The 26,312-nt window shown below is 35.0% G+C and overlaps 1 pseudogene; it reads right to left on the bottom strand.

Annotated features, from left to right (window-relative positions):
* Positions 1 to 1,635: 1,635 nt before the first annotated feature.
* Positions 1,636 to 26,312, bottom strand: LOC149546269 (putative inactive receptor kinase At1g48480; annotated as a pseudogene).

The raw sequence follows: 26,312 nt of genomic DNA, 5'->3' as shown, positions 1-26,312 counted from the left end.
AATCATAACATTTTAAATACAACACCTATATAATTATATTTGATTATAAAATCAAATAATTTTTAATATAATTAAATTAAAATAGTTATATTGATAAAAAATTATTTAGATATATATTTTGAAAATTAAATAATTATATTAATATACTTATCCAATACATCTTCAAATAATTTTTATATTATATTCTTAATAATATATCTTCAACAACAAATTAAAAAGCATATTTTACTGACATAGGTACAAATAGGACATGCTTTCTTCACAATTTTTATATTATATTCTTAATAATATATCTTCAACAACAAATTAAAAAGCATATTTTACTGACATAGGTACAAATAGGACATGCTTTCTTCGCAAGAGCTTGAGGATGTTAGTTGGCAGCTGGCCACTGTTGTTAAGCAGATTCTTTTCTTCTCTTCCTCTTTTCAGTTCATTAGGTTCAAGTATATTCCGCGAAAATGGAATAGACCTGCTGATTGTTTAGCCAAATGGGCTTCTAGTCATGATCCGGGTTGGAATATTAGGGATAGGGGGCAACTGTCCTTTGAGATGGTGCAAGAATTTGATGATCTTGTTGCTTAGGATCGAGCTCCTTGTTGAGCTCTCCTTGTTGTATTCTTTTCTGTCTTAATAAATTTTTACCCCTCTTTTTGCGACATAGGTACAAATAGGTACAAAATAGATAAAAGATGGATCAATATGTTCAAATCCAAGCACCACGGGAGCCATCAAATTTGTTCCTTCCTAAAACCTTTCCATTTGTGGGCTAGAACTAGGGTCTTTTAAAATCTGGTTCCTCCATTTTCCCAAGTTTTGAGCCTACAGAATCAAACTGGGCATTCCCAAAAATAAATTTAACACTTTTTAAGTGTCAAGGGAATGGTTTATATTGAGATCGCAAAAGCCCTCATAGACCATCTCAATTTAAAACCTAAGGGGATTTAACTCTTAAATAGTTGACGTTAATCAGGCGAAATAGCTCATGAACAACTCAGACAAAGATCCTGATAGTAGTGATGAGAGATGAACATGCATTATATGTTTCATGTGTTTCCTGAGAAATCTTAAACTCCATTACGACAAAAGGTTGGAGATCTACTACACTGTAAGGCTCTCTAATATATTCTAAAGTTTTTATTTTTTCCTATATTTTTTTTGTAAAGAAAAACTAGCTCAGAACAATAAACAATTGCACAAGGAATATCCATCTTCATAGCAGATGAACATCAGAAAATATAGCTTCAAACCCTAATTCTCTAAGTATTTCCCTACATTAATTATGTAAGGACATCCTAAGGAGAAACACCATAAATCTTTATTCAATTATTCTCTGAATTCATCATCATAGAAATCACAAAATATGCTTGATTGTAAGCACCTGCTGGTAAGATCACAGATAGATCACTTCTTTAGGACAATGCCAATAAAGGTCCCAAGAATTCCAATATACTTCTTTTATCTAAAAATTAGAAATGAAGGAATGAACTATATCTAGTAGGAAACTCAAATAATCTTTTGGTAACTGGTCGATAAAACCTTAATAATGAAATAAAATAAGCAGCTCTACAACATCCTAGAACTTAATGCAATGAAAGATGCATAATTTTTCTCAGCATTTTTCCATTACAATTTTTAGTCAAATACCGGGATTGCCCCCATCTCTTTAATTCAAATGCAGGCTTGGATATGTGCTCATCCGCATCCACATCTCCAAGACTTTTCCTCACTTCTTGAAACCGTTTTACCACTTTTATCATGGCAAGTCTTTGATCTGGATATTGTACAACACAATCCATTGCCACCTATAACAACTTAACCCATGTGTCTCCCCAAAGTTATGGTTTCTCACAAGCTCTATGTCAGACACTTATGTAGTCCACTCCTCATGAACAATTGATGTACCCATTGAGGAAGATTAGCACCATCATCATTGACATATCCATGAGGAGGTGCTCTACATATTAGAAGCTCCAAAAGTAAGACACCAAAACTATAAACATCAGCCTTCTGTGAAATTATCTGAGCTTAATTCATGGAGCTCTAAATCCCACATTATGGCTGGCAGATGTAGTTGCACTCACTAACTAAGCAAGTCTGAAATCTAAAACACGAGCATTATAGTTTTTGGTAAGAAGACTATTTAAAGACTTGATGTTTATGTGAGATATTTGGCTTCCATTGCCATGTAGATATTAAATGCCTTTGTCTACAACAAGGGCAATGCAAGATCTTGTATCCCAGTCAAGTGGTGTTTTACCTGCTTCTTTGTTACCATGTAGAAGAGTGGAAACTGATGTAGAAAGCTCTCATCTAGAACCCTTCCGACGGAATAAATCAACTCAAGAGGCTTCAAAAAAGGGCTCAAAGCATCACAAACAAAATTGTATAACAAACTTCTTTTCCAAATATTTATATTGCAACATCATTTTGAGATTTAGAGGCACATTCAACTTATTCTTCCACTCATATCTGTTATCTGGATAACCTTTCTATAGACAAAGTCCATTTCCATTAAAAACTAGAATGTCATCTATTACTGAACAATATAAACACTTCATCTCATTTTAAATATAGAGCCTTCAAAAGATACACTTTAGATTCTAATCCAAACCGTTTTCATCCCACCTTTTAATATGAAAATATTTAATGAAACTCAATTTCCATGCTCTTAAAACAAACCCATTAACTTATTCTCAAATTAAACTCTTAAATCAAAATTTTTATTCCTATTAGAATCGGTCACCAATCTGATTTGTAAAATATGAATTTGCTGCTCCAAATCTGCACAAACTAATGTCACTAAACGCAAGAGTTTATTAAGATATGGCCAAGCAAAAATCTGCATTCAATAAGAAATAATCACCGATTCCTTGAAGCTATTAAATGTCCTTTAAAGTTTAGATTTTGAAGAACAAAATATGCACTAAGGAGTTGTAAACCATAATTGGTTTTATACAGAATAAGCATAATTTGAGTTGATCAGATTTGGATCCATTCATATTCTTTTGACCCAACTTAAAACTTTGAAATGCATAACCGATAAAATTTCATAAGATTTATGAAATCCGAGAAAAGAAATGATGATATAAAACTTAGACTTAATCAATTTTCTCAACCTGTCCAAATTGAAATTTGATTGCAAACAAACAGAAAATTAATTTGGAGAATCAACCAAAATCAGAGTATCATAGAACTGACCACAATAAAGAAACTAAAACTTTATAAATTATTCTTTTGTCAAAACCTCTTATCTTTTTGGCTATCGATGGTCAGAAGGTCTTTATAACTTTTATAGTTTTCTCATTCCTTCTAAACTCTATCTTTGTTAAAACCACTCTAGCTCTTTTTAGAATTGCATTTTGGATAGTTATATATGATTCTTCATACTCCCTTCAGTTTGATAAAACTAGATTCTTTTTTACAATTTGATAAAACTAGATTCTCTTTTACAATTGATGGCCAGAAGGTCTTTCTAACTTTTATAGTTTTCTCCTTCCCTCTAAACTCTATCTTTGTTCAAACTGCTCTAGCCCTTTTTAGAATTTTATTTTGGATAGTTACATATAACTCTTCATACTCCCTTCACTTTGATAAAACTAGATTCCCTTTTACAATCGACGGCCACAAGGTCTTTATAACTTTTATAGTTTTCTCCTTCCCTCTAAACTCTATCTTTGTTCAAACCACAATAGCCCTTTTTAGAATTGCATTTTGGATAGTTACATATAACTCTTCATACTCCCTTCAGTTTGATAAAACTAGATTCCATTTTACATTTGACACAGCTTGAAAAATTATAAGTTTTAGATTTCAATAGACTTACATATTAATTAAGTAATCATATCACATAATGAATAACAGTTTGGCTCATCTTCTTGTATGTTTCAAACTTCCTGTAGCTGATGTGCTCCTACACTAGAAAGTATACCCATTAGGATATAATCATACACAACAAGCTTATTTGTCTTTGAGAAATAATAACCTCTGAGAGGAACAAGATTTTGATGATTTGATTCATTTTTCCAACCACTAAATCTTCTAAACAAATTATTTCTGCCCAATGACAACATCCTTCAACTGCAACAACTATTCCAAACTCTAGAATAGCCTTTTATATAGTTCTTACACTCCCCTTTCATAGAACTTCTTCAGATGCTCTCAAAAGATCAAGTCCTTAGACTGCCTTGTGAAAAATGAAACTCTTATTGTTCTTATCAGGTTCTTTTTTAATAATAGAATACTCTTTGGAACTGGACAATGATAAATACTCAGCTGCATCATGGGCCTTGTCTAGCTACATTTTAGGAGGCTTATTAACAATTTTTACATCAACAATTCTAGTTCTCTTACATCTTCTCTTCGTCTTGCACATATTGAGAATGAGAAAGAGAAGTAACAGAAATGCTAAAAAATTTAGAACAATACCGACAATGGTTCCAGCCCCCAGCTTCTTATCTTCTTTTCTTTGCCTATTTATATGGATTCTATGATGGAAAGATGCATTTTAAAAAACATCCTTTTTGTGTTGACATTTATCTATTCCCCTCTCCAATTCTTTTCCATTTGGTTAATCATCTTACATGAGACACAAATTATTTTATACTTCTCCAGTAGCCAATAATGGATTTTGTTTAATATGTAAAATGATGGATTCCATTGTTCAACCTTGTGATTATTAGATTATTTCAATGAAAACTTAGATTAATTACAATTTCCATCAGGAACGATGGTATATTTGTATATTATCAGTATGAAGTGATATAAAAAAATATCGACATTCTCAGTTTTAAATTCCAATTTTTTCATTTTTCCTATTTGTGTCCTAAGAAATCATTAGCATTTCTTTTCTCGTGTTCCTAGGGTTTCAAATTTTATCTTCCAATAGTACATGAGATAGGATTTGCATAAGTTGTCTTTGTGTGAAATTAGCAATCAGCTAATGTGTGATATAACTTAATTATCTTTAATTTTGTTGTCGTTGAGGGAGTGTTAGTTTTCCTTGATGCTAAGTCAAGAATTATAAGAAGTGTAGAAGAGGCTTCTTTTGTTCATAAATTCATACTGTGTGTAGAGCAGTAGTTGGACATTTATATATTTTCTCTTACAAACAATATGGAGAGGCCAAGCCTATTGCATGTGTTAAGCTTTAATGATGCTCTCTACGATGCTATGTATCAAGTCAGAAATAGTACTGAGCTTATTTCTTTTATTTTGGATTTCCAAGTAAATTTAATCACATAGCTTCACTTTGAAGCTCTATTATTCAACCTCAAAAACCTAAAATGGAAACCCAAATATCTAGGGAAAAAAAAGAACTCAAAAACCCTAATTGATCTTTCATGGGAATGACCACAAGTAAAAAAAAGAGGGAATGTCTTCTGCCAGAGATTTCTATCATGCCCGAGAGAATAGGAGAAAACCGCATTAATTTATTGAATGCTAAAACTACACCCTTTCGAAAAACACAGATTGGTAAGATTTTTAAACAAGGAAGGGATCTATGGTAAGATTTTCCTGTAACCTTCCCTAAATATTCATTTCATCACCACTGTAATAGAGGCAAAGAAGGCTTGAGAATATGAAAATAAAAATACTTGGAAAAGGTTACTTAATGTCATGTTGGTAGAAAATGTATCTTTATTAGTTCCTCTTGAAACCTGTAACACAACTGCAAATGTAATTGTTACAACTAAAGATGCCGTTGCCATTACTTTATCATCACTGCACTAATTTTTCTATTTATTCTATTCTAGTTTCTTCAAACCTTTGGATTGTAGTACAGAATTATGAATTGTACCCTCATCTAGAAGGATCATTTTTAAATTAGATTCAACACTAGCCACTGTGTCAAGTGCACTCTGCACTTCGTTGGTTAGAGAATTTACTTTTATACTAAAGAATGATAGTAAATATTCTACAGGTTGCACCATGAACAACATAAAATTAGGATATAATTATTGAATTAAAAGAGAATAATTTTTTAAGAAAATCCATATATGGTTATAAGTTATTAAACTTTGGATAACTATATATAAAATCTGAATTGGTCACAATACCCAACTTGTCATTATCAAACACCACAATTAAAGACTATATATGATCAAAATCCCATCTTTATAAGAAGATATGATCTCCCATAAAATAAAAGGATGACAATTAGCTACCTAAATCTTAATAACCTATCATTACTAATTATGATATAATCAATGAGATATACTTGTTGATTTTGTAATTTCTTAAAATATTTGGAAAAATAGAATCAATAATTAAATCCACTCAATTAAATTGGTATTAATCATATTGTAAAAAAATTAACTTAGTTATAGGGTAAGTGCACCAAGCTGTGGTAGAATGGAGTCTAGCTTCTAAAAAACTAAGTTGTTACAAAATTCGATGAACGAGCTAAAATCTATAGCCCAAATAGTACATGGTGGTTTTTGACAAAAAATGAACATACATTCAAAAGAAATTATAGATGAAAGGCTTGAAATAGTTCAAATTAAAAATAAATTATATGGTTAGATAGCTAACAAAGAGACCTATAATGCCATGTGACGTGATCTTATTGATACCCAACCATGAGGAATCTTGAAGGGGAGCATACAAGAAAAATCAATTAATTTTTGTATGTTTGTTGGAAAACACATCTCAGACCTATTTATAAACTCCAAACCTTTGGGTTGGATCTCCAAGGAAAAACCAAGCCTTAGGCTTGGTTTTAATGCAAAGCTTTCAATAGCGCATGCACCCTATAGCATGCACATGCTATAATGCACTCACACTATTAGAACCATTTCAATTCTTAGTAGCATGTGTGCGCTATAGGGTGCACGCACTATTGAGGCCTAAATTGCAATGCAAGAGCAAGAGAGAGCTAGGGGGTGGGGGAATGGCTGTGTGTGTGTGTGTGTGTGTGTGTGTGTGTGTGTGTGTGTGTGTGTGAGAGAGAGAGAGAGAGAGAGAGAGAGAGAGTAGGGGATGGGAGAGGGGAGAGAGTAAGAGATGGGAGAGAGGGAGTGAGAAAGAATATAGATGGCAGAGAGAGTACGAGATGGTAGAGAGGGAGTGAGAAAGAGTAGGGATGGCAGAGAGAGTATGGGATGGGAGAGAGAGAAAGTGTGAGAGAGTAGGGGTGGTAGAGAGAGTACAAGATGGGAGAGAGAGGAAGTGTAGGAGATAGTAGGGGTGGCAAAGAGAGAGTATAGGATGGGGGAGAGAGATTGAAAGTAGGGGATGGGAGAGAGAGGAAGTGTGAGAGAGAGTACAAGTTGGGAGAGAGAGAGTAGGAAGTGGGAGAGGGAGTGGGAGAGGGAGAGCAAGAGAGAGGAGGATGGGAGTGCATGTGTGTGAAAGAGAGAGAGTAGCGAATGGGAGAGGGGGAGATAGAGTAGCTCGAGATAGAGTAGAGGATAGGAGAGAGAGAGTAGGTGATGGGAGAGAGAGTGGGAGAGGGGGAAAGAGGGGGGGATGGAAATTTGTGTAAGACAGAAGGAGAGAAAGTAGGGGGTAGCAGAGAGAGAGTAGAGAGGGAGAGAGTGAGAGTGAGAGTGAGAGTGAGAGTGAGAGAGAGAGAGAGAGAGTAGGCGGTGGAGAGGGAGTGGAAGAGGGAGAGCAAGTGAGAGACAAAGTAAGGGATGGGAGAGGAGAGAGGGGGGATGGGTGTGTGTGTGAAAGAGAGAGGGTAGGGAATGAGAGATGGGAGAGAGAGATAGAGAGAGAGAGAGAGAGTAGGGGATGGGAGAGAAATAGAGTAGGCAATGGTAGAGGGAGTGGGAGAGGGAGAGATGGGGGATGGGATGTGTGTAAGAGAGAAAGTAGGGGATGAGAGAGAGTGTGAGAGAGAGTACATGTGGTAGAGAGAGAGTGAGAGTAGAGGATGGGGGGGAGAGAGAGAGAGAGAGAGAGTGTGTGTGTGTGTGTATGTGTGTGTGTGTAGGCAATGGGAGAGGGAGTGGGAGGGAGAGAAAGGGGGGGAATGGAAGTGTGTAAGAGAGATAGAGTAGGGGATGGGAGAGAGTAGGTAGTGGGAGAGGGAGTGCGAGAGAGAGAGAGAGAGAGAGAGAGAGAGAGAGAGAGAGAATGGGAATGTGTATAAGAGAGATAGAGTAGGGGATGGGAGAGAGTGTGAAAGTTTGAGAGAAAGTAGGGGGTGGCAGACAGAGCTCGTATAGGATGGGGGTGAGAGAGAGAGTAGGGGATGGGAGAGAGCGTGAGAGAGAGTAGCGGATGGGAGAGAGAAAATAGAGAGGGAGAGAGAGTACTTGAGAGAGAGAGATAGTAGGCAGTGCAAGAGGGAGTTGGAGAGAGAGAAGGGGGGATGGGAGTGTGTGTGACAAATCTAGAGAGTAGGGGATGGGAGAGGAGAGAGAGAGGGGGGATGGGAGTGTGTGTGTCTGTGAAAGAGAGAGAGTAGGGGACAAGAGAGGGAAGAGAAAGAGTAGGGGATAGGAGAGAGAGTAGGCAGTGGGAGAGGGAGAGAGAGAGGGGGAATGGGAATGTGTGTAAGAGAGACAAAGTAGGGGATGGGAGAGAGTGTGAGAGTGTGAGAGAGAGTAGGTGGTGGTGGAGAGAGCTCATACAGGATGGGAGAGAGTGAGATCAAGGGATGGGAGAGTGTGAGAGAGAGTAGGGGATGGTGGAGAGAGAGAGAGTGAGAGTAAGGGATGGGGGATAGAGAGAAAGTAGAGAGAGAGAGAGAGAGAGTAGGTAGTAGGAGAGGGAGTGGGAGAGGGAGAGGGAGAGAGATGGGGGGATGGGAGTGTGTGTGACAGATCTAGAGAGTAGGGGATGGGAGAGAAGAGAGTGGGGGGATAAGAGTGTATGTGTCTATGAGAGAGAGAGAGTAGGTGATGGGAAAGGGGAGATAGAGAGAGAGTAGGGGATGGAGGATAGAGAGTAGGAAGTGGGAGAGGGAGAGAGTGAGAGTAAAGGATAGGAGAGAGTGTGAGAGAGCATAGTGGATGGTAGAGAGTGTGAGAGAGATTAGGGAGAGGGAGATAGAGAGAGGGGCAATGAGAGTGTGTGTGATAGATCTAGAGAGTGGGGGATGGGAGTGTGTGTGTGTGTGTGTTTGTGAAAGAGAGAGAGTAGGGGATGAGAGAGACTGTGAGAGTGAGAGATATGGGGTGGTAGAGAGAGTATGGAATGGGAGAGAGTGAGAGAGAGTAGGGGGTGGCAGAGAGAGAGTATAGAGTGGGAGAAATAGAGTGAAAGGATGGAAGAGAGTGAGAGAGAGAGTAGGGGGTGGTAGAGAGAGAGAGTATGGGATGGGAGAGACAGAGTGAAAGGATGGGAGAGAGTGTGAGAGAGAGTAGGGGATGGGAGAGAGTGTGAAAGAGAGTTAGGAATGGGAGAGAGAGAGACAGTAAGAGTAGAGGATGGGAAAGAGAGAGAGAGAGTAGAGAGGGAGAGAGAGAACTTGAGAGAGAGAGATAGTAGGCAGTGGGAGAGGGAGTGGGAGAGGAGGAGAGAGAGGGATGGGAGTGCATGTGAGAGATCTAGAGAGTAAGGGATGGGAGAGGGGAGAGAGAGAGGGGGATGGGAGTGTGTATCTATAAAAGAGAGAGTTGAGGGGATGGGAGAGGGGAGAGAGAGAGTAGCTTGAGAGAGAGAGAGAGAGAGAGAGAGAGATTAGGTGGTGGGAGAGGGAGTGGGAGAGGGAGAGAGAGGTGGATGGGAGTGTGTGTAAGAGAGAGTAGGGGATGGGAGAGAGTGTGAGAGAGAGTAGGAGGTGGCAGAGAGAGAGAACAAGATGGGAGGGAGAGAGTGAGAGTAGGGGATGGGAGAGAAGAGAGAGGGGGGATGGGATTGTGTGTGTGTGTGTGTGTTTGTGTCTATGAAAGAGAGAGTAGGGGATGGGAGAGAGCGTGAGAGTGTGAGAGAGACTAGGGGGTGGCAGAGAGAGTACGAGATGGGAGAGACTGAGTGAAAGGATGGGAAAGAGTGTGAGAGAGAGTAGGAGGTGGCAAAGAGAGAGAGTATGGGATGAGAGAGATAGAGTGAAAGGATGGGAGAGAGTGTGAGAGAGAGTAGGGGATGGGAGAGAGTTTGAGAGAGAGTTGGGGATTGGAGAGAGAGAGAGTAAGAGTACAGGATGGAAGAGAGAGAGAGAGTAGAGAGGGAAAGAGAGATAGTAGGTGGTGGGAGAGGGAGTGCGAGAGGGGGAGAGAGAGGGGGGATGGGAGTGTGTGAGAGATCTAGAGTGTAGGGGATGGGAGAGGAGAGAGAGAGGAGGGATGGAAGTGTGTATCTATAAAAGAGAGAGTTTAGGGGATGAGAGAGGGGGGAGAGAGAGAGAGAGTAGCAAATGTGAGAGTGTGAGAGAGAGTAGGGGATGGAAGAGAGTAGGGTGATGGGGGAGACAGAGAAAGTAGGAATTGGGAGAGGGAGGATGGGAGTGTGTGTGAGAGATCTAAAGAGTAGGGGATGGGAGAGGAGAGAGGGTGAGAGAGGGAGAGAGAGTAGGTAGTTGGAGAGGGAGAGCAAGCGAGCGAGCGAGCGAGAGAGAGAGAGAGAGAGAGAGAGAGAGAGAGAGAGAGAGTAGGGGATGGGAGAGGGGAGAGAGAGAGTGTAGGGGATGGGAGAGAGAGTAGGGAGATAGAGAGAGTAGGGGATGGGAGAGGGGAGAGAGAGAGTGAGAGAGAGAGAGAGTAGGGAGGTGCTTTATAGTGTGTACTCACACACTATGTGAAATCACCTAAAAATGGTCAAAAAGAAACTTTGCAGCCCATTTCATCCATTCTCTGCTTTTGGTCTATTGTGCACTCTATTATATCGACAGAAATCACGGGTTTCAACATAGCAAACACTATTTCAACACTTTTTTAAGCTAGCAAACACAAAATTCAATCGTTGGATATGCAATTTGAAGACTTTTTGAATATTACTTGTATAGAAAAGGTTAGTGCAATCTATTTTAATTATTGTTTGTTGATATATAGATACAAATTTGATTATAATTTGACATGTTGTTTGATATATAGTGAATTCATTGAAAATTGTATGTTTGAATGAAATGTTAATTTAAAATGGTTAGAAATTTGACAAGTTGTCTGATATATATTGTGTATTCATTCAAATAATTATAGTTTTTATATGTATTTAAATAATTTGTAATTTACACATTTTAAATAATTCAAATGTTCAAATAATTTGACATGTAGAAATCATCATCATGCCAAGGAATAAACTAAAAACTCTAACAAATGAAGATAGGGAGAGAGATTTGGCAATTAAAAGAGATAAAATGAAATTACTACATGAACAAAGAAAATTGCAAATAAATAATGAAGAATTGACTTTCGAAGAGGATCAAGAACCACCAGTACAAAGAAACAAAGAGGAAGAATTGAAAAGACAAAGAGAACGAATGAGATTGTTACACTCAAGAAGATAATTGAATTGTGAAGCTACACCATCTTCCAATGTTGGATTCATATCGTCTGCTACACCATCTTCCAATGTTGAAGTCATATCATCCTCTCATGTGGAAGAGACATTGATTTGTAGATCTGACAATATACACACTCCATCATGTCATGTTGAAGGCACAACATCAACACATTAAGTAGGTGATATTCCATCTTTTGCATCTTATTGCTAAGGCACATCATCTTCGGTTCAAGGTATGCAATACACTCAACCTTATGTTGATGTTCAAAATGTCGAGGGAATTGAAGAGATTATAACACCTTCTAGAATTCATTTTAGAAGACCAAAATATTTTATTGATATTGATACTAACATTTTGAAATCAATGCCTAACAAGATTAGCAAGCGTACTTGTCAAAGAAAAGTTAATCGTATGTGGAGATTATTTTTTGAAGAATTAAATATTATAGGTCAATGCCAATTATTTGTTGAAAAGATGAAGAATTTTAAATTTAGGCCAAAGATTCTTGGGCTAAGAGTGATGAACGATTCAAATGAAAATTTTTTTTAAAAAAATCTAATAAGTGCTTATGACAAATTGGGTTCTAAATCATGCACCAAAGATAGTAATATCACAAGATGAGTACTTACATCGACAATAGTAAGTAGCCAAATGAAGAAATCTCAACTCATGAGAAAGACAAGAAAAACATTAAAAATTGGTAGAGGTACTCTAAGGAGAGCCATGCTAAGGCATAAGAGATTGGAAGATCCAACAGAAAATGAGTTGTGGACATTTAGTGATCGACTACCATGAAAGGATAAAGAAATTAGTGAAGCTTTGAAATCATTGATTGAAGACTTTTGAAAAAATAACACGTGTTTCCCCTAATCAAAGAGATGTTGTAAGAAGGAGGATTGGTAGCCAAAATTGTGACCCACATGTGAAACATTTTTTGGACTCAACTCAAACACAATTTTTTGCAAAATTTATTAGTATGTATCCTCAAATTTGAATAAGTCAAATTTTATGTGAAGATAAATAACACGTGCACAATTTGCTGTTGTAAGATACATATTGAATTTTCTAACCATTTTGATGTTTTTAGGCATATAGATGTATTTTTGCATTCTTAGTTTGTTTTGTAGGATTGTGACATGAATGAGCCACCAAAATTTTCAAGTAAATTCATATCCAACATTTTATGTGAAATAGGGGCGGCCAACAATTTTACAAGACATCATCCTTGGATGGTATGTGCTTATTTTGTGGTTCTTCGCAACTTTTATCAACTTGTCAACATATGGATAGTACACATGCAATTGGAAATGAAATAGTAGATTATAGAAAATTTAAAATAGTGACATGCTCTAAAAGATGGGAAACATGGTAAAAGATGTGATTTAGTCATTGAAAAGATTACAATGTATGAGTTCATGAAGATTATTTACGATTATGCAAGGCATACCCATAGAGATCGATTGCTGGATTTTCAATTCAAATTGCACAAGGATACATGTCCACTGGATACCATTGTTTCAATTTTAGATTTCGTAGAGAACTACAAACTACAACCACAAAATGAGGTGCAAGCAAAGTATTATACTTCTCAATAGGTTTTCATATTTGTTCACATAACATTCATGCATTCACCTACAAGTACAGAGGATGATAGGAAGATTTTGAGGGAGTACCATTTTTACATCAGCGATGATCGATCACATTCTAAAAATTTTGTACATGGTTGTTTTCAACTATTTTATGGAGATTTGGCTAACAAGGGCATAACATATCGTCAACACATTATTTGGTTAGACAATTGCACATCTCAATTCAAGAATGTACAGATGTTCTATTGGCTGAGCAGGATGCATAGGTTGTGTAGAATTCAATATATGTGGAATTTCACAAACGCTAGTCATGGAAAGGGAGAGCATGATGGTGCAGACGCATGCATAAAAAGAGCCCTAGCTCGTTAAGAACTAAATTACAAAGATGGAGCAATATTGATAGATGCAAAATCCATTGTCCAATGGTGTAATGCTACAATGGGTCTAGGTAAGGAAGGTGAGTCTATAGTTTGAAGATTTTTTTTGGTTGATAGATAATACCAACATTGCACCATATCAAGATTGTTGCACACTAATAGGATCTAGTGAGTTACACTCTTTTAGAAGCTCTGATGCAGGTTCATGGAGTATCCACACATGAAAAATGACATGCTATTGTCCATCATGTGCAAAGGAAAATTGGGATGATTGTGAGTCAATTGAATGGGTGGACAAATGGGATATACGAGTTTTGGACTCAATTGACACCTATCATCCCCCATAAGCACTAGAAATGGTAGAGATGGATTTGTTTATTGACTTTGACCACTTGTCAGATCCAGTGTAACCTAGTAATATATATATATATATATATATATATATATATATATATATATATATATATATATATATATATATATATATATATATATATATATATATATATATATCTTTGTAATTTCAATATGTAACTTTATAACTTTTACCTAAGTATTTTCTAAATTAATGACCACATTTTGTACATTTGTCACTGCAGGACATATTTTTGTTGTTATTGCACTTGAAGACAATGAAGAAGGGACAAGTTATTATTTGTGTCACTGTGTCCAAGCCAAACAAAAATTGGATCACTCGGTTATAGATGGTGAAGGTTTAGAGCACCATGTTGGTGTGGTGGTTGTAATCGGCACATGGCTTAGACGATATTCTATGAAGAACCCTAACATAGAGGATTGGCAAATAGAGAGGAAGATTCTTTATTATTCAAACCTTGTTGTCACATCAAATGTCCACTTGATAAAATATGGTGGAAAAACACATAATAAGATTCTTTTGAAAGTTCACGAGTCAGACCAAAAAGCAATACTTGAGACATTAAAATGTCAAGCAGATCCAATTGGCTCATTATATTGAATAGGGAGAGAGGGAGAGGGAGAAAGAGTGATCAGTTAGATCCAAACACAATGTTGCAACCTCTTCCCTAAGACTGTCCACATGACTAAGGTGGACCATATTGTTATTATGTGTAAGTGATGAGATTTAGTTTAAATCATAGATTTTATGTTTTGATTTGTTTAGAATCTAGATACATTATTTTAATTTATATTAGATTCTTTAATAGGACCCATTTTTAGATTAGTCATTTGAATAAGTGAAAGTTTAGAATTTGTTGTTTAGATCAAAATTTAATGAAAGAACATGAAAATTTTTAGAATGTGAATGCTTTGTGATGTAAAGTCGTGATTGTGTGCATGTAACCAAAAACTTCAAACTAGCGAAAGCAAGGATACAATGGGAGAAGTTTTCAATACTCATCAAGAAAGAGTTATCATACAACTTAGAAAGCAAGGATTTGTACAAATGGATAATTCTTAATCACAAGCCAAATTCAAATTTTTTCATTCTCTAATTTTAGTGTATTAATCTTATCTTAATTTTTTACTGTGCTAATTCTTCATTTGTAGGTCACCAAAGAAGAGGGCTAATAAAGTTGAAGCACAGGTGGTAAAGGGTGAGATGCCAAAATCATCTGCAAAACAGTATTATCAATTCATATCCTTATTATTTATTAGTTCTTTTTGTTCAAGTACCATTGTGTGTTAATCATCTTATGCCTAGAATTGTAGCGGATTACAATCATCAAAAAGTAAGAAGGAAAATAGGTTTTGATCTAATGATAGGTTTGTAACATTTGAAGATTTAATTTTTTGGATTTTTCCCTCATGTTGTACATGATATGTTTGTTCAAGTGACATATGATGAGGTTTTCTATACAACATAATGATCAAGCTGAAGTGATTTATGAGGTAAAGGGCTATTTAATGTAGCTATTTAAGTCATGCATATTTGATGGTTGTTTCCCTCTATTTTGTAGTCCTTTTTCACAACACTATTTCTAACATAGTGTTAGTTTTTCAAGTTCATGAATGATCACAATATTCATGACTATACAACAAGTGTGTGTGTTTGATGTAGAGCCTTCCTATATTTCCCTAGGAACCACAACTCAACTCTGGGATTCTCTTGTATTCTTGGAATCTACCCAAGGAATTAGACTCTACTAGGGTTCAAGAGGATGTCTCTGACTTGGTAACATCTTCCTACAGCCATGTCTAAGAGGTTATAACCCAAATCTTCAGTTTGTCTTCTAAACACTCACGTTGTTCACCATGCACCTAGTGTACCCTAGTGCCTCCAACATACCAAAACTCATCCTTGGCTTCATACCATGAACCCAACACCTTGGATCATCTCAATAGATCCCATATAACATGTTCCAACTCCTTTCACACTCTCAGCAACTCATCTCTTACACTTCCTCAATTTTGCCTCTTCTAGGCTTGTTCCAACTAGCCCTTGCCATTCACTAATTTGTTGTTTTCTCCAAACTTTCCCACAGAACTTCCTAAACTATTGGGTGATTAAAATACCCTTTTTCTAACTCTAAAATATACTCCAAAACCAACTACAATTTTTTTTGTAAAATATCACTTAAAATTGGCTATTTTAGTCTACCAACTAGGCTTAGTTTGAGGCCATTTACAAAGTAACTCACAATCCCTTGACTCTTGGAACTCCCATGACCAAAAATAGTCTTAATAAATTACTCAAATTCAAGTATTCTTCTATTTTTTTGGTCTCATGATCAACTTTACAATGGTTTTTACAAAACCCTCCTTTCTAGCCCCTTTACCCTAGGGCTTTCTAGAAATCTTAATTCACAATGTTTCTAGAACCCCAAAATGGTTCAAACACCTTCAATTTGGTTATATTAGATGACTTCCAACATAAAATGAAACTCTTGTTTGGAGGAAACACTAAATCCACCTTTGGAGCAGTCACATACCCCTTTTTATGCACTCTTTCTCACTCAACCCCATACCCTTGGGCATCAAAAACTCAACTCCAGGTTCTTCCCTACACATGAATGATTAAAAAAAATATTTTACAATATTCCTGACCCATTCCAAAATCCCCAATAATCACATAAAGTAAAATGGGCCAGATTCATAAAATGACTCTCAAACCCCTCTTAAACTGTCACCTACAGTAAATTTTAGGATAGTCAATATGAATAATACAAAATGATTGATTAAACCTTCATACCAATTCTAAATGAAAGTTAAAAAATTCCCCTATCACCTCTAAAAATAATTAGATCAAAAGGTATTGTGAAAATGAAATTACAATAGTTACAAGTTTAGATTTTTGATCAAAATTTCAGGGAATATCAATCATTAAGCATGTGTAATCATTGATTAAGAAAAGAACAATTATAATTACAAAATGGTTGATATAGAGGAATCTTAGTTAACAAATAACTATTAGGCTAGAGTTGTGTTTACTAGGAGACTTGTTTCTTTATTTGAGGTATGCCTTAATTTAGCTAAAGATTATATAATAAGAATGGATTTCATTCTTAAAGGGGATAATATAGCTCAAGAATTATATCAAATAGGATAGCTAGTATGTCATAAAAAAAGAATTAAGATGATGCATACTTTTTGACAAAGAAAAAAAGAAACATTTATTGTGTAATAAGAAAAGAGTGGGAAAAAAAAAGTAAGGCTAAGAAGATTTAAATTATGTAGTAATTTTTACAATGGTGTGCATATATCCTATTAATTATGGATAGTCATTATACAGTCATATGTATATAAATGATACTAACTGTTTATGAATGTGTGCATTTGGTACAATAAAAATTATATTGTTGTATATTATATAAAAAAAATGTATATTGATAGCCAAAACTTTAATGATTAAAGTTAGGATTATATATTTTCTACATGTATTATATATAGATTTATATTTACCATTTATATATATATTTATAAACTTAAATTTAAATGCTCCAATTTGTATGGTTAATTATATATGGAAATTCTATAATATGATTAAAATATACATAATTAAACTAATTATACAATTGATTAAATAAAAAGATTAGAATTTTAAAAGTTTTTACAATGATATATGCTTAAAGTTGATTCTCCAAATCTTGTATGTCCATTAATTGAAAATTCTTATTTTAAAAGAAAAATTAAGCAATTTAGAAGGAAGCTTCCAAGATTGGGAAAAGTCAACATGTATCATGAACATTAAAAACATCTACCCTTAGGTAAAATTCAAACCCTAAATGGGAATTCTATAGCAAGCCCTACAAGAATTAGTGTGGGAGCATTTGGGAAACAACTAGCATAAACCCTATATGGATCAATTCATGTTGACTACAGATGGTCATCTTACATATAGGTTATAATTGTGGACTCTACTAGTTATGATCATGCTAACTCTGGTCTATCAATTACCCTTAGTTTAATTGTTCATGTGAGTTGGCACCTAAATATTTATTTCAACATTTTAAATTTTGAAGCTTCTAGATTTGGCCTCAAATTTTGGATATCAAGACATAGAAACACATTCTTCTAAGTTTATCATATATTGATAATACATATAGATTTAGGTATACACAGTATGTATATTTTTATAAATATGCATGTCTATAGTTCCATATACATATCTTTTTAAAAATACATGTATATATGTTTGTCTAGATGCATGAATCTCTCTCTCTCTCTCTCTCTCTCTCTCTCTCTCTCTCTCTCTCTCTCTCTCTCTCTCTCTAGTGAAGAGGCACCTAAATCTCAAGAGAATAAGGAGGTTTAGAGTCCTTAAGTTATATGTTGAATTGATGTGGTCCATTTATTATATATGTGAGTCTTTTGAGTCAAGATGTAAAGGCTAGAGAAGCCATTTGTAATAAGTTGTCAAAATTGTAAAAGGAGGTCTTATTATGATCAATAATGTCAAAATTTTTATTTAATAGGTGAATAGATCTATTGGTATCCATCTAAAGTTATTAGAGTCATAATTTTCGTCAAGGTTGGGTTTATATGAAAGTTCTAATGCAAAAGTGCATAAAGTTCATAAAATGTTGTCAAAAATGAAAAAAAGGATTAAAAGAATGTAATGGGTTGGTTTGAAAGGTGGTTGGGAAGTTGTAAACCACCACAACCACTATAAAATAATTTTATTGTTCATTCCAAATAGTGATGAATGAATGAGAAGAAGAAAAGATTATTTTGAATCAATTGGTTTCTTGAGAACTTGTCATTTTGATTGGTCTTAAATATTTTTGTGTTGGTTCCAGGTCTTGTATGGCCATTTATAGCCTAGAATACATGTATATTCTATACATTTGAATAGGAGGATGAATAATCTTCTTTATCTTTTTGGTTTTGAGAAATTTGGTTAAGTATTGAAGAAATTACACAATTTTTGGTAAAATTTGTTATTTATAGAGTTGAAGATGCCCAACTACAATCGGATTGAAATATTTGGTACAAACACATTTTGATGACACAAGAACTCTATTTATATTCATTGGAAATATATGTAAACTAGCTTTAATTTCCAATTGGTTTGAGTTGTTTTCATTTATATTTGTGTAAGTTATGTGTAATTGAGGAAAGGCTGATTTTTAAGGATCTTCATTGAAGTTGCAAACTAGGAATTGTGATTGTAGGATAATTTATGAATTTTAAGAATTAATTGATTATATATTAAAAAATTGGACTCATATAAGGTTTAGTGAAAATTGGCTTGGTGTTATTTGGAATTATCTTGAGAAATTTATTGGATGCCCTAGGCATGGTTACTAGTTTTGCTTCTGATTTATGACAAAAAATATGGGTCCTAGTTCAAAGCACATAATTTGTAACTTGTTTACTGGGTTTGTCTTAGATTTGGATATGTTTTAAAAGGTATAATTTTGAACAAATACTCCAGAATTTTTTGAAAGAAAATTTTAGGATTAAAAGTTATGAGTAGTTTATTTGGCTATAGAAGTTAGACCTTGTGAATGGTGAAGTATTGTAAACTAGTGTTGGAAAGAGTTTTTTTTGCCTCATGAGATGTCTAAGAATGAAATTTATTTAATGGATTTTGAAGGGATCGGATTGTATCCCACTATTTGGTTGATTTATAGGATGCTCTACATCAGAGTTGGTATCAAATTGAAGCTAGTTCACATATATTTCCAATGAATATAAATAGAGTTCTTGTTTCATCCAAATTTGTTTGTACTAAATATTTTAATCCAACTATAGTTGGGAATCCTCAAATCTATAAATAACCACTTTTACCAAAAATTGCTTAACTTCTTCAATACTTAGCCAAATTTCTCCAAACCAAAAACAAAAAGAAGATTATTCATCCTACTATTCAAATGTATAGAATATACATGGATTTCAGGCTATAAATGGCCATACAAGACCTAGAACCAACACAAAAATATTTAACACGAATCAAAATGACAAGTTCTCAAGAAACCAATTGATTAAAAATAATCTCTTCTTCTTCTCATTCATTCATCTCTATTTGGGATGACCAATACAATTATTTTATAGTGTTTGTGGTGGTTTACAACTTCCCAACCACCTTTTAAACCAACCCATTACATTCTTTTAACCCTTTTGCATTTTTGACAACATTTTATGAACTTTATGCACTTTTGCATTAAAACTTTCTTATGAACCCAACCTAGACCAAAATTATGACTCAAATAACTTTAGATGGATAAAAATAGATCCATTCACCTATTAAATAAACATTTTAACATTATTGATCATAATAAGACCTCCTTTTACAATTTTGACAGTTTATTGCAAATGGCTTCTCTAGCCTTTACATCTTGACTCAAAAGACTCAAACATATCATAAATGGAAGACATTAATTCAACATATAACTTAAGGACTCTAAACCTCCTTATTCTCTTGAGATTTAGGTGCCTCTACACCATACTCCCAACCTTGAAAAGTTCCCAAGTCCCTTGGAAACATAAAATCAATAACCTACACAAAAAAGGATTAGATCATTTGCCTTTGCCTCTTCCTCTCTTTATCACCACCATCTTTTTCTTTAAGGACATAGGACTGCCCTCAAAACCACATTCTCAAATACTCCTATTAGTAGAACATTAATGGCGAAAACTTCCATGGTGCCTTATCAGTAAGAGATCCATCTTTACAATGTTGCTTCAACTCACCACAAAAACACACCCTATGCCTGACCTAGGAGTTCTCCTCTTTGCCTCTCTCCTTAGTCTCTTGGCATCCATTGGACCTTCCCATGGACCTTGATAGAACTTACATATCAGTCAACTCAACAGCACAACATCCTCCTTTTTTGGGAAGATGGATGAGCACCTGCAACCAAAAACTCATCAACAAATCAAAACTAAATCTTCAAGGTCCTAGTGTGGATTGCCTCCTTTAGTGCTCTATCCACACAGTCAAGATCTTCAAGCTTTGATTTAGAGAATCTTATAAATCAACCAACTAGTGGGATTAATGTTGATCCCTTCAAAATCCATGAAATAAATTTCATTCTTTGACATCTCATGAGGTAAAACAAAACTCTATCCAACACTAGTTTACAATACTTCACCATTCACATGGTCTGTCTTCTATAGCTAAACAAACTATTCATAATTTTTAATCCTGAAATTTACTTTCAAAACCATTTGAAGGATTTGTTTGAAATTATCCCTTTTAAAACATATCCAAATCTAAGACAAATCCAATAAAAAAATTACAAATTATGTGCTCTAAACGAAGACCCATATTTTCTGTCATAAGTTAGGAGCAAAACTAGTAACCCTGCCTAGGGAATTCAATAAAATTTTCAATATAATTCCAAATAACACCAAAATAATTTTCACTAAACCTTATATGAGTCTAGTTTCTGGATATATAATCCATTAAGTCTTAAAATTCATAAATCATCCTACAAACACAATTCCTTGTTTGCAACTTCAATGGAGATCCTTGAAAACCATTCTTTACTCAAACTACACACAACTTACACAAATATGAATGAAAACAACTCAAACAAATTGGAAATTAAATCTAGTTAACATATCTTTCCAATGAATATAAATTTAGTTCATTTTTCATCCAAATATGTCCATAGCAAATATTTCAATCCTAGTGTAGTTGGGCATCCTCAAATCTATAAATAACCACTTTTACCAAAAATTACATAACTTCTTCAATACTTAACCAAATTTCTTAGAACCAGAAAGAGAAAGTATATTGTTCATCCTACTATTTAGATCTATATAATATACATGCTTTCTAGGCTATAAATGGCCATACAAGACCTTGAACCAACACAAAAATATTTAACACCAATCAAAATGACAAGTTCTCAAGAAACCAATTGATTCAAAATAATCTCTTCTTCTTCTCATTCATTCATCTCTATTTGCAATGAACAATAAAATTATTTCATAGTGACTATGATGGCTTACAATTTTCCAACCACCTTTCAAACCAACCCATTACATTCTTTTAATCCTTTTTCATTTTTGATAACATTTTATTCACTTTTGCATTACAAATTTCATATAAACCCAACCTTGACGAAAATTATGACTCAAATAACTTTAGATGGATACCAATAGATCCATTCACCTATTAAATAAACATTTTGACATTATTGACCATAATAAGACCTCCTTTTACAATTTTGACAACTTATTACAAATGGCTTCTCTAGCCTTTACATCTTGACTCAAAAGTCTCAAATATATAATAAATGGAAACACATTAATTCAACATATAACTTAAGGACTCTAAATCTCCTTATTCTCTTGAGATTTAGGTGCCTCTACACTATACTCTCTCTCTCTCTCTCTCTCTCTCTCTCTCTCTCTCTCTCTCTCTCTCTCCCCTCCCTCCCCTTCTCTCTCCTCCTTTTTTTTCCTAGTTCTACATCATCTATTTGGATTATGTAGAAATAAATCCATATTTTTTATCCTATGAAACTTGCATGGGTTAAGTGCATAAATTATTTAGCAATTTTTTAAAAAAATTATACATTAAGGGGAAATAATATGTCCTTGAGTATAAGGGGATCATAGCCCATACCCTATGACCCTTTTTGACCCATTTCATGACAACATATGAACTCTTGGGGGTCCTATGACTCCTCAGAATATATGGTGTTGTAGAATGGGTCAAAATGGGTAATAAACTACCCTACGAACCCTTTAAACTCATTCCATGACAATGTGTGAACTCTTAGAGCTCGTATGACCCCTAGGGACATATGTTGTCATCAAATGGGTGAAAGGGGTCATAGGGTATCCTATGACACCTTTTGACCAATTAGAATATATATTTAATATGTCCTTATTGGTCCTAGCTCCCCTAAGGACATATTTTATCATGGAATGGGTCAAAAGCAGTCATAGGGTACCCTATGACCCCTTTCAACCCATTTCATGACAACATATGAACTCTTAGGGTTGCTATGGGAATATATTATGGTCTAATGGCCCTATGAAACCTTTTGACTAATTAGAATATATAATATATACTTAGGGTTCCTAGGTCTGGTAGGGACATATGTTATCATAGAATATGTCAAAAGGGGTCATAGGGTATCCTATGACCCCTTTTGACCCATTCTATAAAAAATTGAGATCATCATTTGAATCCTTCCCCTGAGTTGACATGTTTCCTTTTTTAACTTTCTATTGTTTAAGGACCTCAGATTTAGCTTGAGACATGGTCCTAGGAGCCATGTTTTGTATATGGATGGGTGCCCTCTTCTATTTACCTTGAGCCAACTCACTACCTACAACATGAGATGAAAGTGGGATGTCAAATGATGATGGTTCAGAAAAAGAAACCACCCCTGAAGAGCATTCATTGAAAACTTTCTTGTTTTTTTTCTTTAGCCAATCGTCTATGTAAGTACATATAAACCTAGCTCCTAGATTTATATCTTCTTCTTTATCTTGATTCCAATCTACTACTAGTGACATTGATTCATTTGATTCTTCCCAACCTAGTTCAACAATATCTAAGCCATCTTCAATCACCCCCTCTGATTTGAACTTCAACTTCAAGGAATTGATTTTCTATAATGTTAACCTTGAGTGGTCTCTTCTCAAAACCTCCTCCTCATCTTTCCAATCTTGTCATAGATCTTCTAACTGTGGAGTTGCTGATGGGTGACCAACAAGACCAAGAATCTGAACTACATATCCTTTACTATCAAAATTTATTTTTCTATGATAAGAACCAAAACTAAATCCAAGCAAATTTCTCCAAATAACAGAAGCATTAATCATACTATTATAGACTAGAGAACCCAATTTAATCGAGAAGGCATCTCTCAATCCTCTTGTGGTAAGTTATCCTTAATGATAGAGAATAATTGCCTACAAATCTCAGCCAAAACAAAGCAATCCAAAGCATATCATGGAAGTTTTATAGGTTCCTCTTCAAATTTGCCTACTCTCAAGTAAGTGAACTTGGAAAATTGTATGAAATAACTTCCATATTGTTGAATCAACCTTTGAGCTTCGAAAGACAACCTTTGCATTGGTGCTTTCTTCAAGGTTGTATGTACATTTTCAATTAACACATCATAAACCTTGTTGGTGTAAATAAGTATTTACTATTTACACTTACTTAAGTTTACTTAGGTAAATGCATATTTTTATTATTTATTCATTAGTTACCTAAGAGTATGTGAACTCTTGTGAGTTGTCATGTTGATAACACAGGAGTTCGCACCTCTTTTATGCACATGGTGTCTACAACCTTCTCATTCTTATCCACTCATCTAGAATGTCGGATAAGGTGTGTGCTTAGTTGTCATGATGCTTATCTTATCTCTTGGTTCTTTCTAGAGACATTCTAGGTGCTTCATGAGAGGCCTTTATATACAGGCACTCCTAGTGTGTTTGGACATCACAACATCATATACTAAAGAAAGAAATGTATTATGACAAAATTTTATTAATTGATCATATTCATTTTTGGTCTATAGTTGTGCTTGTGTTTGAGTTCTTAGTTCCTAGGTGAATTTTGCCCTTAGGCAAATTCTTACATGTTATTAGAGCTCTTGGAGATTTTCTCATCACATAGCCATTCGAGACCATTGTTGCTTCAGCACCTCAGCCCAAATCTAGAGTACTACAAAAATTGGGAGTGTCTAGAACTTGATCTGATTGAGGACCATTTCATTTGGAATGCTGATTTGGTGAAGATTGACTATAAAGTTGCCTACCCTAGGCCAAAGTCGACTATAAGGCAATTTTTTTATGAACTGGCACATGAAGTACGATTTGTAGCATTGGTATGATCATTTCAGATCTATACGTTTAATTTTTAGATCTACATTTTTGTCATTGGCATCTATGCTATTTTGTTTTGATCTGCATTATTTTCTAGAATTTTTTTGGCCATCGAGCCATATGAGAGATTTTTTTGTAGGTGAATATTAAAGCTTGCTGGTGCAAATCTGATATTTGCCTCACATTTAGAAGGTCCAAAAACTCCCAGGATCAAATTTTGTTTCATCCAAATTGGACGTCTAAGGAAAAATCTAGAGCCATTTGATTTTTGGAGGTGTGGTGACGATTCACAAAAAATAACAGTAGCAACAATTTTCAAAAAATGATATCTCCCTCATATGGACTCCTTTTTGCGAGCAATTTTTTTTTTTTTTAGGGTAGAATTTTTTGATCTACACATTGGTTTAGGTGGTTTGAGATGTATATTTTTGAATTTTTCTATAACTCACAAATCTTGATTTTTTCTACTTAAAATGCTTAGTACGGGCTCATTTGGACTTCAAATTAGGTTCTATTTTTTTTGAAAGTGCATAATTTTTTGTCTACTTTTCAGATCTACAATCATATTATAGGTTCTATAGATAGAAATATTACTTTCAAAAATAGGCCCTAAATTGGCAAGTGGCTACCAAGTGCCTAAATCATACAATGGGGGGCGGGGGGGGTGGTGTTCGTTGATTCTTTGGTGGTTCATTGATTGATCTCATGGAGCCTTGTCAGATTTGTCAGTCTGACCTCAATTGACAACAAGGAACTATCACAAATGGAGTGCTTTGATAATTGACCATCTAAGAGAACATGCAAGATTGCTTCCTTATCTCTATTCAATGCCACCACATTTTAATTGGACATATATTATCAACCTTAATCAATTTATGCATAAAAGTATGAGTAAGGAATATTTTGCTCCTCTTAGATTGCTACATTTTCCTTGTAATATTTGGATGTCTATTTTGGAAGCATATGGAGATCCTTGTGATCCTCCATCTCCAGAGGAAATTCTATGTCCAGTCACTCTAGCTATGGGTTCTTTAACTTTAGATGAGATCACACCTCTAGCTCTTGTTGCTCCTACTGATCCTATTCTAGCCATAGATGCTTCAGATTCAATGCAATAGGACCCTATATGTCTTCCTACTCTACATTCATGTGAAGACTTCCTTCCCACCCTTGCAGGCCTATTCATGGAATCTCACATTGAAGATGTGGGAGACATTCTTGATGACATTCATCTTCTTTTTGTGGTGGATACTTCTTTTGTCGTAGTGATAGATTCACGCACTTCAACGCTATAGGCTACACATGGTCTTCCAGGTGATGACTTCTTCTTAGACATTTTAGCTCTATTCGTGAAGTCACACACAGTTGATATGGAAGACTTTCATGATGATCTATCACTTCTCTTTACTGAGGATTCTTCTACAATTGTTGCGAGGGCCCATTCTGACCCTCAAGTCCCTTCTCTACATGATCAATCTTTCTAGGTTGACGTGATTGTGGATTCTTATCTACATCATCTACAAGAGGTCTCTTTCACATTTGAGAAGACTGTTGGTTCTTTGAAATAGGTTCTACATCATTCCTTGTTTGATCTACACTTCTCCTTAGTAGTATTGGAGGAAGTCATCATTAGCATCGACACAGGGACACTTGAATAGGTTTTAGAGACATCGTTCATAATAGAGATTTCTTCTCCATATAGGGGGCATATCTCACAAGTACCCTTGCCAT

Source organism: Cupressus sempervirens, chromosome 7, assembly GCF_028749045.1.
Source record: "Cupressus sempervirens isolate cs-2001-9-10 chromosome 7, ASM2874904v1, whole genome shotgun sequence".
NCBI lineage: Eukaryota > Viridiplantae > Streptophyta > Pinopsida > Cupressales > Cupressaceae > Cupressus > Cupressus sempervirens.
Note: the sequence above shows the minus strand (reverse complement) of the source record. Positions and strands in the feature narration are given on the sequence as shown.